Genomic DNA, 13,711 nt, shown 5'->3' with positions numbered 1-13,711 from the left:
TTAAAAATGCCTCCAACCCTGAAGGATGTAAATTATCCCCATAGGCAGGATTTGATACAAACCCTAAATGCTCACTGATCTCTGTAGTGAACATGGCATTGTACTCTAATTGGTGATTCCAGTGCATACTGTATGTGTCTCTGCTGGATATTTACAGATGTAGCCACGCTTATCTTTGTGCGATGCGTACGCCAGTGTGACTGTGACTAGAACGCGGGTGTGCATATGCATGCGCACGTCTATAGAAATTAATGGAGCAGTCGCCGGCTGCATTCAGACATTGTTCATCTTGAAATCTTAAATAATCTATTGATGAAGGGGACACAGGGTGATAAAACTTGTTGACTGCAACATATGGGCAACTGTAAACTGACAGTTTGGAAAGACTGTTACAAAAGGGACATCCCAGAATGCAAGTAGTTGAAGACAGTTTCTGTTATAATTTTATAACACCTTGTATTCTCTTTCTGTTTATTATTAAACCTCCATTTAAGTACTATCACACTTTTTGTGTTCTACTGTGCTTACTTTTGTAAATGACGGTGCCTACCAGTTTTATCACAAGAGAAAAGGTTAGAAATGCAGTATACTATACATGTTTCACAGTTTACAAAGTTTGAGCTGAAAAAATGGTCCATTTAAAAGTTTGAAGGTGTCACTTTACCTTACTTTGTCATTTTAAACATCATAGAGGAGATGGGGGGGGGGGGGCTGGTGGTGACATGATACGTTACTTAAGATGAAAACTCCTTTTCATCTCCAAATATGTCACTAAAATATGTAAACATTTTCTTCAATATAGTATAAAAGAAATAAATAATTATTGACTACTGTGGTGAAGGTGTATCGTGACAAATGGCACCATTGTGATAGGGTGGCCAATCCCTGGATCGGGATTGGTGGGTTCCAGGGATTTAGGCTAAAAATCGTCTGGGATTCAATCCCGGGATTCGAAGCTCCTATTCCGGGGATTGCGTGATTAGGCGGCCCTTTAATGCTGGGCAGCATTGAGCATCCTCAGGACGCTCTATGCTGCCCGCTCCCTCTCCCCAGCTCCCTCTGCGCAGCATGATTTCTGACTCTGAGGTCACATTGCGCAGTCACCAGCCTGTCACCCACCGCCTCCTCCCGGCTCTCCCTGCAGTCACCAGCTCATCTCCCGCCACCACCTCCCGGCTCCCCCTGCAGTCACCAGCCCATCACCCGCCACCTCCTCCAGGCTCCCTTTGCAGTCACCAGCCCGTCACCCGCCGCCTCCTCCCAGCTTTCCCTGCAGTCACCAGCCTGTCACCAACCGCCGAGTTTGAATGAAGATTTCCACCCCCCACCCCTGCAGTTTGGTGAGTTATGTCTGCGGGGCGGGGTGAGGCGGGTGGGGAAGGGCAGGGCATGGGAGGTGGGTGGACACACAGTATAAAAGCCAATCCCGTGTATCCCGGAAATCCCGGGATTGACCATTTTTTAATCCCAATTCCCAGGATTGAAAAAAATGGCCCGGGATTGGCACACCATGTGCTATTGATGTGAGAGGTGAAAGTTGACTACGAAGGTGCATGAGGGCCGACTGATGCACTGCTATGGGGCAGCTCACCGTCAGAATGATCCTGAATGCTAAATCAACAGTTCAGCCCATCTAGCTGCTGTCTGTGCTGTTCGCGGCGGTTACTCTGGCTATTAGCTGTTCGTCATAATAATGTGACTCGACCGTGTATATTAAGAGATATATAAAGGAAATCTGTAAATACAACTGTGAATGCCAAATTGCTTTCTCACAAATATTTAAAATGCCCGCTCTAATATATATTGCAGATGCCAGGCGCATCTTATTACCATATACGATAAAAGTGCGCTGTACATCGCAAAACACTGCATCCCATAAGAGAAAACAATACACCCACACATTATCTGAGTTCCAAAGCTCTTTGATGTGTATATTTGTTATTAAAAGGATATGGATTCAATATATTACAATATACAGTATACCTATAGTTACAACTCATACAGTAAGCAGTTAATACATACAGTTACAGTTACATACAGTTACAGTTACATACAGTTACAGGCCAGCAATACAATAACATTCCCTCAATGCTTATGTCTCTCTCTCTCTCTAAAATCATGCTGGGACTCCATCTTACGCTGAGACCAAAACAGGAACTGATCTGCCAGCAACTCCTTCATCCTCTAAGACAGAACAGCAACTGGCTTCCTGTGTGATCAGCAATGTGTTATCTAGTTTTTTGGGGGAGGGGACTTACTCATTCATGATGAGTAACTAGTCTCTTTGTATATGCTAAACAGGTTCAGCCTTGGGGACATCCAAAGGGGCTGGCCTGAGCTTCCTGTCCACTACCTGTTTGGAATAGCTATTGTTCTAATATAATTGATTTTAGCTTACATACATTTAATCATAATTATTTGTAAGTATCAAATGAATCTACACATTAATCTGGTTGCTTTAATAGTAAATATGACCGGTCTATCTTGCTTCGTTCAAATAATACACATACATGACATAACTTCATTATATAATTTTAAATCATCATGATGTCTGGCGCTTGATATTATTATAGTTATGTACTGTATGAAATAAGTGTTGAATCCATCTCTGTGGCATGTCCGTGTAAATGCGTGTGTTACCATATATTGCTGTGCTCGCTGCGCGTATTTGCAAGTATAGCGAGTCATATGTGTGTAGTTTGTATGTTCTTTTTATGTAATATTTTTGACTTCGACACAACTAATGTTATCTACCTAGAGCTTTATGTCTAGGTCAACTAGTAAAAATCCACAAACACAAATGTAAAAGTTTCTGCAGCTTGTTAGAACTAGATATATGAAACAAGGCTGTGATCACAGAGCAGGTTTATTTACTGTTTTATGTGCCAGTTCCAATTCCTGATTGCAAATTTAATAGACACAATAAAATGGAGCTGCTAAAGATATGGAAATAGAGAAAAGTTTGCACTCTGCTAATGAGATTACACATACAGAAAATAATTGGAGTTGTGTCAGTGTGTGACACATAAAGGGCTAGTTTCCTTAATACTGGATCAATCTATATCATGCATTAGGTCTAATGTCCCTTTAAAGGGCTCTACTTTGAAAAACAATAGAAATACACAGAAATGATCAAAGTACTAATATACATAGAGAGTAATGATCACCAGAATTACTCATTTTAATTAGATATTTATTGAAGGTCAGTAACTTGAATATACATCTCTATGCAAAAGCAATGTAGGAGAGTAGTTTAGCTGTCAGTAAAGAGATAACTGATTATATAATGTCCTCATTGTCAGTGTTACACAGGGAGTATGGCACTGGGCTCTGATACCACCAACCGGCGCCACACCACTAGAGGAGAGGACGCTGACGTCCCCATTTCCCACCTATTACAGTCAGAGGCAAAGTGATGGGTTCCCTAGTGCAGGGGCAAATGCAAGATTTTTAAGGGTGGGGGTTACCATGTATATATGTATATATAATTATACCATCTATTTAAATGTTCAGCCAGCTGGGTGCTTCCTGAATTAGTCACCACTGTCCTGTGATAACGTCAATATAAATCCAATTGCGAGGGTCACTTCTCCTCATTAGGGAGGCCAATCCCGGGCCGTTTTTTCAATCCCGGGATTCGGGATTGAAAAACGCTCAATCCCGGGATTCCCGGGATTGCAGTAGGGAGCAGGGAAAGTGGGAGTGGAGGGCAGTGGAAAAGAGTGTAGGGAGCACGGAGGCTGTAGGGAGCAGCGCTGGAGGGTGGTTGTAGTGTAGGGACTAGGGAGCAGGGCTGGTGGGTGTAGTGTAGGGACTAGGGAGCAGGGCTGGTGGGTGTAGTGTAGGGACTAGGGAGCAGCGCTGGTGGGTGTAGTGTAGGGACTAGGGAGCAGCGCTGGTGGGTGTAGTGTAGGGACTAGGGAGCAGCGCTGGAGGGTGGGTGTAGTGTAGGGACTAGTAGGGAGCAGCGCTGGAGGGTGGGTGTAGTGTAGGGACTAGGGAGCAGCACTGGAGGGTGTAGGTAGCGGAGCGGGAGGGGGGCTGAAGCGAGCACCACAGTGAGGGAGGGTTGGTGTCAGAAAAACTACACTTACTATTAGACGGGCGGCGGGTGGCAGGCGGCAGCCATGGACAAGACGCGCTGAGTGCGCCGGAGGACTTTCAAATTGTAGTGCTAGCCATCAGCCAGTCAGAACGGGCAGTCCGGCAGCCAATCAGGAGCCGCTGCGGCCGCTTCCCTGATTGGCCGCCAGTCCACCAGCTGTGATTGGCTGGTGGCCGGCGCTACATTTGAAATGCCGCCGCGGTCTGTGTACATGGCTGCCGCCCGCCTAATACTACCGCCCGCCTAATAGTAAGTGTTAGTTACACCAACCCTCCCTCGCTGCTGCGTTGCACATGCGCAATGCAATCCCGTGAATCTCGGGATTGGAGGCTCCAGTCTCGGGATTCAAATCCCGGCATTTTTGGGCCTAAATCCTGGGATCCCGCCGATCCCGATCCCGGGATTGGCCTCCCTACTCCTCATCAATAATTATTTACATGAATTTTATTATTTTATCACCACTCAGTGTGAACTCACCATGTAACTGACATGCAGCAGGTTATCACAAGTCTAACTTCAATAATTCCATAAAGTTAATATAATAGCCATTTAAAAGACCGATGACTTCAGCATAACTTCAAGCATGTACAAACAATCCATATACAGTGCATCCAGAAAGTATTCACAGCGCTTCACTTTTTCCACATTTTGTTAGGTTACAGCCTTATTCCAAAATGCAATAAATTCATTTTTCCCTCAAAATTCTACACACAATACCCCATAATGACATCGTGAAAGCAGTTTTTTTGAGATTTTTGCAAATGTATTAAAAATAGAAAAACTAAGAAATCACATGTACATAAATATTCACAGCCTTTGCCATGAAGCCCATGAAGCTCAAAACTGAACTCAGGTGCATCCTGTTTCCACTGATCATCCTTGAGATGTTCCTACAGCTTAATTGGAGTTGAGTCCACCTGTGGTAAATTCAGTCGATTGGACATGATTTGGAAAGGCACACACCTGTCTATATAAGGTCCCACACTTGACAGTGCATGTCTGAGCACAAACCAAGCATGATGTCAAAAGAAATGTTCGGTAGACCTTTGAGACAGGATTGCCTCGAGGCACAAATCTGGGGAAGGGTACAAAAAATATCTGCTGCTTTGAAGGTCCCAATGAGCACAGTGGCCTCCATCATCCATAAATGGAAGAAGTTCTGAACCACCAGGACTCTTCCTAGAGCTGGCCGGCCATCTAAACTTAGCAATCGAGGGAGAAGGGCCCTAGTCAGGGAGTTGATCAAGAACCCAATGGTCACTCTATCAGAGCTACAGCATTCCTCTGTGGAGAGAGGAGAACCTTCCAGAAGGATAACCATCTCTGCAGCAATCCACCAAGCAGGCCTGTATGGTAGAGTGGCTAGATGGAAGCCACTTCTTAGTAAAAAGCACATTTGCAGCCCACCCGGAGTTTGCCAAAATGCACCTGAAGGACTCTCAAACCATGAGAAACAAAATTCCCTGGTCTGATGAGACAAAGATGAGACAAAGATTGAACTCTTTGGCGTGAATGCCAGGCAGGGCATACAGCGCAGGATGACCTGGAGCGCAATCAGCTGCCAGCACAATCTACAGCACACACTCCACACAGGTGCTATCAGCTCCGCTCCAACCCCCCTCCCCAAGACGGAGCTCTTTGTGCAGATGCGGGAGGTCGCGCATCGCGAGTAATGCCCCCCCCCCGCGTCATGGTAACAGAGTGAGCGCTCTCCTCCTCTCACAGCCAAGCCGGAGCGAGGCTGCGATTAATGTCCGCCCCCCTCCCTCTGCCAGCGCAGCCCTGGATTAATTCTCTCTCCTCCGCCAGCGCAGTTGTCTGAGCGGCAAGATGAGCCTTCCACTGCGCTGCATGGACACAGCCCCACAGAGGCAGCCAGGCTCAGATGGAGAGTCGGTCGGGTCGGGTTGTTAATCACTTATTTAGTGGTAGCCTGTGTAGTGTGTATATATATATATATATATATTTATATGTATATATATATATATATTATGTATGTGTATATATATATTTATATATATATATATGTGTGTGTGTGTGTGTATATATATATATATATATATATATGTGTGTGTATATATATATATGTGTGTGTGTGTATATATATATATATATATATATATATATATATATAAAATCTAAATCAGCAGGTCTGACACTCCTGTAGTACTGTATAGTAGTTACACTATAAGAAGTCCCTGGAGTGCCGCTGGGGCGTATATGTATATACACAAGGTGTGTATATATATATATATATATATATATATATATATATATGTGTGTTTATTGTACTGTATATTGGGTGTAATTGTACGTACAGCAAGGTGTATATATTTTTTTATTAGTGAGAGGTATGTATGTTTTTTAGTGGGTATGTGCAGTGCCGTACCTACCTGTGTGCCAGGTGTGCGTGGCACACAGCGCAGTTGCCCTGAGGGCGCATGACCAGCGGCTTGTAATGAGTCAAATTGACTCATTACAAGCCGCCTGTGCTGTGCGCGCCCGTGCGCCGTGCTGGAGGAGATCAGCAGCGCCGGAGGCAAGGGAGGAGGGGGACTGGAGCAACAGCAGCGCTATGTAATTGGTAGTAGCGCCGCTGCAGCAGTCCCCTCTCCTTCCGTATTGGCTGCCCGGCGCTGCTGTGAATGCTGGGATGCGCTTCCCTCATCCCAGCATTCACAGCGGCGGCCAGCCAATGCGGAAGGAGAGGGGACCGCTGCAGCGGCACCACTACCAATTACATAGTGCTGCTGCGGCTCCAGTCCCCCTCCCTCCTCCTCCTTCTCCCCTGCGGCTGCCCGGTATCTGCCAGTACGAGGAGCCTGGCTGCCAGCGCGGAAAGATGGTAAGTATCTCTCTCTCTCTCTCTATTCTGTCTGCCACAATGTGTAAAAAGGGGGACTGGCTGCCATAATGTGTAAAAAGGGGGACGCTGGCTGCCGTAATGTGTAAAAAGGGGGACACTGTCTGCCGTAATGTGTAATAAGGGGGACGCTGTCTGCCGTAATGTGTAAAAAAAGGGGACTCTGCCGTAATGTGTAAAAAAGGGGGGACGCTGTCTGCCGTAATGTGTAAAAAGGGTACTCTGTCTGCTGTAATGTGTAAAAAAAGGGGACTCTGCCGTAATGTTTTAAAAAAATAAATAAGTGGACTCTGTCTGCCGTAATGTGTAAAAAAGGGGACTCTGCCGTACTGTGTAAAAAAAAGGGGGGGACTCTGTCTGCCGTAATGTGTAAAAAAGGGGACTCTGTCTGCCGTAATGTGTAAAAAGGGTACTCTGTCTGCTGTTATGTGTAAAAAGGGGACGCTGTCTGCCGTAAGGTGTAAAAGGGGCTCTACCTGGTGTAGTGGCGCTACCGTGCGGTGTAATTTGAATAATGGAGACTACTGTGCACCATTATATGAATTGGTATTATTTTGTGGCCACACCCCTTTCCCATGATGCCACACCCCTATATTTTTTGAGCGCGCCTACAGTGCGCACTGCCGCTAGTTTGCGTTAAGGAGGGGGGGCGCCGATGCCGTTTCTTGCACACAGCGCTAAAATGTCTAGTTACGGCACTGATGCCAGGCGTCATATTTGGAGGAAACCAGGCACCGCTCATCACCAGGCCAATACTATCCATACAGTGAAGCATGGTGGTGGCACATCATGCTGTGGGGATGTTTATCAGCTGCAGGAACTGGGAGACTAGTCAGGATAGAGGGAAAGATGAATGCAGCAATGTACAGAGACATCCTGGATGAAAGCCTGCTCCAGAGTGCTCTTGATCTCAGACTGGGGCGACGGTTCATCTTTCAGCAGGACAACGACCCTAAGCACACAGCCAAGATATCAAAGGAGTGGCTTCAGGACAACGCTGTGAATGTCCTTGAGTGGCCCAGCCAGAGCCCAGACTTGAATCCAATTGAACATCTCTGGAGAGATCTAAAAATGGCTGTGCACCGACGCTTCCCATCCAACCTGATGGAACTTGAGAGGTGCTGCAAAGAGGAATGGGCAAAACTACCCAAAGATAGGTGTGCCAAGCTTGTGGCATCATATTCGAAAATACTTGAGGCTGTAATTGCTGCCAAAGGTGCATCAACAAAGTATTGAGCAAAGGCTGTGAATACTTATGTACATGTGATTTCTTAGTTTTTTATTTTTAATAAATTTGGAAAAATCTCAAAAAAATGTTTTTCACGTTGTCATTATGGGGTATTGTGTGTAGAATTTTGAGGGAAAAATTAATTTATTCCATTTTGGAATAAGGTTGTAACATCACAAAATGTGGAATACTTATAATGCCTGTCGACTTTGATTCCCTTATTGGGCTGTTCAAGACTAGCAGCCTTGCATCTTAGTGAGTGACCTTCAGCAGCATGTCAGAAAGGCATGTATATATATGTATATGGCCAGATATGGATAAGAATGCATGATAATGCTCTTAAAATGCTTTTGTTAATCTACAATAGTGAACAAAAGGTGTTACATATAAAATGCTTATAAAGCCTTTATATCCTTATTGGAAATAAAGTGCTAATTCAGTTGAGAGAGATATCATAATTGTTTATGATGATCAATTTCATAATAAAACAAAAATACCTAAAAGTACAAAGATTACTTAGTTTACAGTACACATAAAAAGTATCAGCATAGTATGCTTGTCTTAGTTCAATATAGGAGGTCCACAGCAGGCAAGAAACTCCCAGTGTTTCCCTCAGACTTCATCAAGGGGGTATTGCATATTAAACTAAATATTCCTTGTACTTTTAGGTATTTTTGTTTTGTTAAGGTATTGTGTGTTATAATTACTTATTGATATATTTTGGCTTTACGATTTTCCTTGAAATTGAATTAGCAGTTTATTTCCAATAAGGACATATAGGTTTCATAAGCACCGTTCATATGCACACATTTTTTTTCACTATTGTAGAGTAACAAAAGCATTTGGAAAACACTATCACTATTAATCTACAACCCCCATAATATATATATTAGTGATGAGCGGGTTCGGTTTCTCGGAAACCGAACCCCCCCGAACTTCACCCATTTTACACGGGTCCGAGGCAGGTTCGAACCTTCCCGCCTTGCTCGGCTAACCCGAGCGCGCCCGAACGTCATCATCCCGCTGTCGGATTCTCGCGAGATTCGGATTCTATATAAGCAGCCGCGCGTCGCCGCCATTTTCACTTGTGCATTGTAGATGATAGGTAGAGGACGTGGCTGGCGTCCTCTCCGTTTATTCACTTTATTGTTGAACTTGATTGCTTAATTGTGGGGAGGACTGGGGAGCAGCTGTTAGGAGGAGTACAGTGCAGAGTTTTGCTGATCAGTGACCACCAGTCCGTTCTCTGCCTGAAAAAAATGCTCCATATCTGTGCTCAGTGTGCTGCATAATAATATATCTGTGCTCACACTGCTTAATTGTGGGGACTGGTGAGCAGCTGTATTATATAACAGGAGTACAGTGCAGAGTTTTGCTGACAGTGACCACCAGTATACGTTGTCTGCCTGAAAAACACTCCATATCTGTGCTCAGTGTGCTGCTTTATTGTGGGGACTGGGGACCACCAGTATAATTAATATTATATAGGAGGAGTACAGTGCAGAGTGACCACCAGTATACTATATATAGCAGTACGATACGGAAGGCCACTGCTGTGCCTACCTCTGTGTCGTCATTAAGTATACTATCCATCTACATTCTATACCTGTGGTGCATTTTAGTTTTGCAGTTTGCCGACACAGAGTCCACCAGTATACTATATATAGCAGTACGATACGGAAGGCCACTGCTGTGCCTACCTCTGTGTCGTCATTAAGTATACTATCCATCTACATTCTATACCTGTGGTGCATTTTAGTTTTGCAGTTTGCCGACACAGTGACCACCAGTATACTATATATAGCAGTACGATACGGAAGGCCACTGCTGTGCCTACCTCTGTGTCGTCATTAAGTATACTATCCATCTACATTCTATACCTGTGGTGCATTTTAGTTTTGCAGTTTGCTGACACAGTGACCACCAGTATACTATATATAGCAGTACGATACGGAAGGACACTGCTGTGCCTACCTCTGTGTCGTCATTAAGTATACTATCCATCTACATTCTATACCTGTGGTGCATTTTAGTTTTGCAGTTTGCCGACACAGTGTCCACCGGTATACTATATATAGCAGTACGATACGGAAGGCCACTGCTGTGCCTACCTCTGTGTCGTCATTAAGTATACTATCCATCTACATTCTATACCTGTGGTGCATTTTAGTTTTGCAGTTTGCCGACACAGTGATCACCAGTATACTATATATAGCAGTACGATACGGAAGGCCACTGCTGTGCCTACCTCTGTGTCGTCATTAAGTATACTATCCATCTACATTCTATACCTGTGGTGCATTTTAGTTTTGCAGTTTGCCGACACAGTGATCACCAGTATACTATATATAGCAGTACGATACGGAAGGCCACTGCTGTGCCTACCTCTGTGTCGTCATTAAGTATACTATCCATCTACATTCTATACCTCGTTCCTGTCCCCTCACCACCTCCCCACTTGACCCTATCCTCTCCCGCCTCCTCCGCTACCTCTCTTTTTCTGCTTGTTCCCATCTTTCCCACCTTCTCAATCTCTCCCTATCATCAGGCACTGTCCCCTCTGCCTTCAAGCATGCACTCATCTCTCCTATTCTTAAAAAACCTACCCTTGATCCAAACACTCTCTCCAACTACCGACCCATCTCTCTCCTCCCTTTTGCCTCCAAACTCCTTGAGCGTATTGTCTACAACCGCCTTACTTCCTTTCTTTCCTCACACTCACTGCTTGACCCATTCCAATCTGGCTTCCGTCCTCTCCACTCCACTGAAACTGCCCTTACAAAAGTATGCAATGACCTCCATGCTGCTAAATCTAAGGGACACTACTCTCTACTTATTCTACTTGATCTCTCTGCTGCTTTTGACACTGTGGACCATCCTCTCCTACTGCAAATCCTTCACTCCATTGGTCTGCGTGACACTGCCCTCTCTTGGTTGTCGTCCTACCTTTCTAACCGTTCATTCTCTGACTCCTCTCATGACTCCACCTCCCCCTCACTTCCACTAACTGTAGGGGTACCCCAAGGTTCTGTCCTTGGTCCTCTTCTCTTCTCTCTCTATACGTCCTCACTAGGTAAGCTCATTAGTTCTTTTGGTTTCCAATATCATCTTTATGCTGATGACACTCAAATCTATCTTTCCTCTCCAGACCTCTCCCCTACTCTCCTCACTCGTATCTCCAACTGTCTCTCTGCTATCTCTTCCTGGATGTCCCAGCGCTTTCTTAAACTTAACATGTCTAAGACCGAGCTGATCATCTTCCCTTCCTCCCGCATAACCTCACCTCCTACAATCTCATTATCTATTGATGACACTACTATCTCCTCTACCCCCCAAGTGCGCTGTCTTGGAGTAATCCTTGACTTCTCCCTCTCCTTCAAACCTCACATTCAGCACCTCTCACAAACCTGCCGTTTTCATCTAAAAAATATTTCCAGGATCAGACCCTTTCTGACCCAGGATGCTACTAAGACTCTTATCCACTCACTGGTCATCTCCAGACTGGACTACTGTAATCTCCTCCTGACTGGCATTCCTGACAAATACCTCTCTCCACTCCAATCTATCCTCAATGCTGCTGCCCGGCTCATTTTCCTCACCAAACGCACTACGTCCACCTCTCCTCTCTTACTAGACCTTCACTGGCTCCCCTTCCCTTTCAGAATCCATTTCAAGCTTCTCATACTTGCTTACAAAGCCCTCACCCACTCCTCTCCCATCTACATCTCTGATCTTATCTCGCTTTACACTCCCACCCGTCCTCTTCGCTCTGCTAATGCTCGCCGACTCTCCTGCCTACGGATTACTTCCTCCCACTCCTACCTCCAAGATTTTTCACGCGCTGCACCACTTCTCTGGAATTCCCTACCTCTCCCCCTCAGACTCTCCACCTCTCTACAAAACTTCAAACGGGCTCTCAAGACCCACTTCTACACCAAACCCAGCCAAATCTCATCCTAAACCTCTGTTCCACGCTCTCTATGTACCCCATCTGTCTCACCCCTGTCTGTCTACCCCTCCCCGTTAGAATGTAAGCTCTCACGAGCAGGGCCCTCTTCCCTCATGTGCTTACCCTTTTCTTCCTTTAATAATCTTCAACTGCACCAAATCCAGCAGTCTTCTGCCACCTGATACTTATTCCAGTGTCATCTGCTGATGTAGCTATGTTTATTTACCCTGTACTTGTCCTATATTGTCGTCAACTGTAAGTTGCTGTTTTCTTGTTTGATTATTTGTTTATGTACTCTGTAATTGGGCGCTGCGGAACCCTTGTGGCGCCATATAAATAAAGGATAATAATAATAAATAATACCTGTGGTGCATTTTAGTTTTGCAGTTTGCCGACACAGTGTCCACCAGTATACTATATATAGCAGTACGATACGGAAGGCCACTGCTGTGCCTACCTCTGTGTCGTCATTAAGTATACTATCCATCTACATTCTATACCTGTGGTGCATTTTAGTTTTGCAGTTTGCCGACACAGTGACCACCAGTATACAATATATAGCAGTACGATACGGAAGGACACTGCTGTGCCTACCTCTGTGTCGTCATTAAGTATACTATCCATCTACATTCTATACCTGTGGTGCATTTTAGTTCTGCAGTTTGCCGACACAGTGACCACCAGTATACTATATATAGCAGTACGATACGGAAGGCCACTGCTGTGCCTACCTCTGTGTCGTCATTTAGTATACTATCCATCTACATTCTATACCTGTGGTGCATTTTTGTTTTGCAGTTTGCCGACACAGTGTCCACCAGTATACTATATATAGCAGTACGATATGGAAGGCCACTGCTGTGCCTACCTCTGTGTCGTCATTAAGTATACTGTCCATCTGCATTCTATACCTGTGGTGCATTTTAGTTTTGCAGTTTGCCGACACAGTGACCACCAGTATACTATATATAGCAGTACGATACGGAAGGCCACTGCTGTGCCTACCTCTGTGTCGTCATTAAGTATACTATCCATCTACATTCTATACCTGTGGTGCATTTTAGTTTTGCAGTTTGCCGACACAGTGACCAATAGTATACTATATATAGCAGTACGATACGGAAGGCCACTGCTGTGCCTACCTCTGTGTCGTCATTAAGTATACTATCCATCTACATTCTATACCTGTGGTGCATTTTAGTTGTGCGCTGTATATATAGTAGTTGCTATTGATACTGGCATATAATTCCACACATTAAAAAATGGAGAACAAAAATGTGGAGGGTAAAATAGGGAAAGATCAAGATCCACTTCCACCTCGTGCTGAAGCTGCTGCCACTAGTCCTGGCCGAGACGATGAAATGCCATCAACGTCGTCTGCCAAGGCCGATGCCCAATGTCATAGTAGAGAGCATGTAAAATCCAAAAAACAAAAGTTCAGTAAAATGACCCAAAAATCTAAATTGAAAGCGTCTGATGAGAAGCGTAAACTTGCCAATATGCCATTTACGACACGGAGTGGCAAGGAACGGCTGAGGCCCTGGCCTATGTTCATGGCTAGTGGTT

At 44.8% G+C, this 13,711-nt stretch overlaps 1 protein-coding gene across 1 annotated transcript in view; it reads left to right on the top strand.

The window, feature by feature from the left end:
• The window catches only part of GPR50 (G protein-coupled receptor 50), a 353,855-nt gene that overhangs the window by 54,426 nt on the left and 285,718 nt on the right, over positions 1-13,711 (top strand). The gene's annotated exons all lie outside the window — the stretch shown is intronic.

Source organism: Pseudophryne corroboree, chromosome 8, assembly GCF_028390025.1.
Source record: "Pseudophryne corroboree isolate aPseCor3 chromosome 8, aPseCor3.hap2, whole genome shotgun sequence".
Classification (NCBI taxonomy): Eukaryota; Metazoa; Chordata; class Amphibia; order Anura; family Myobatrachidae; genus Pseudophryne; species Pseudophryne corroboree.
Note: the sequence above shows the minus strand (reverse complement) of the source record. Positions and strands in the feature narration are given on the sequence as shown.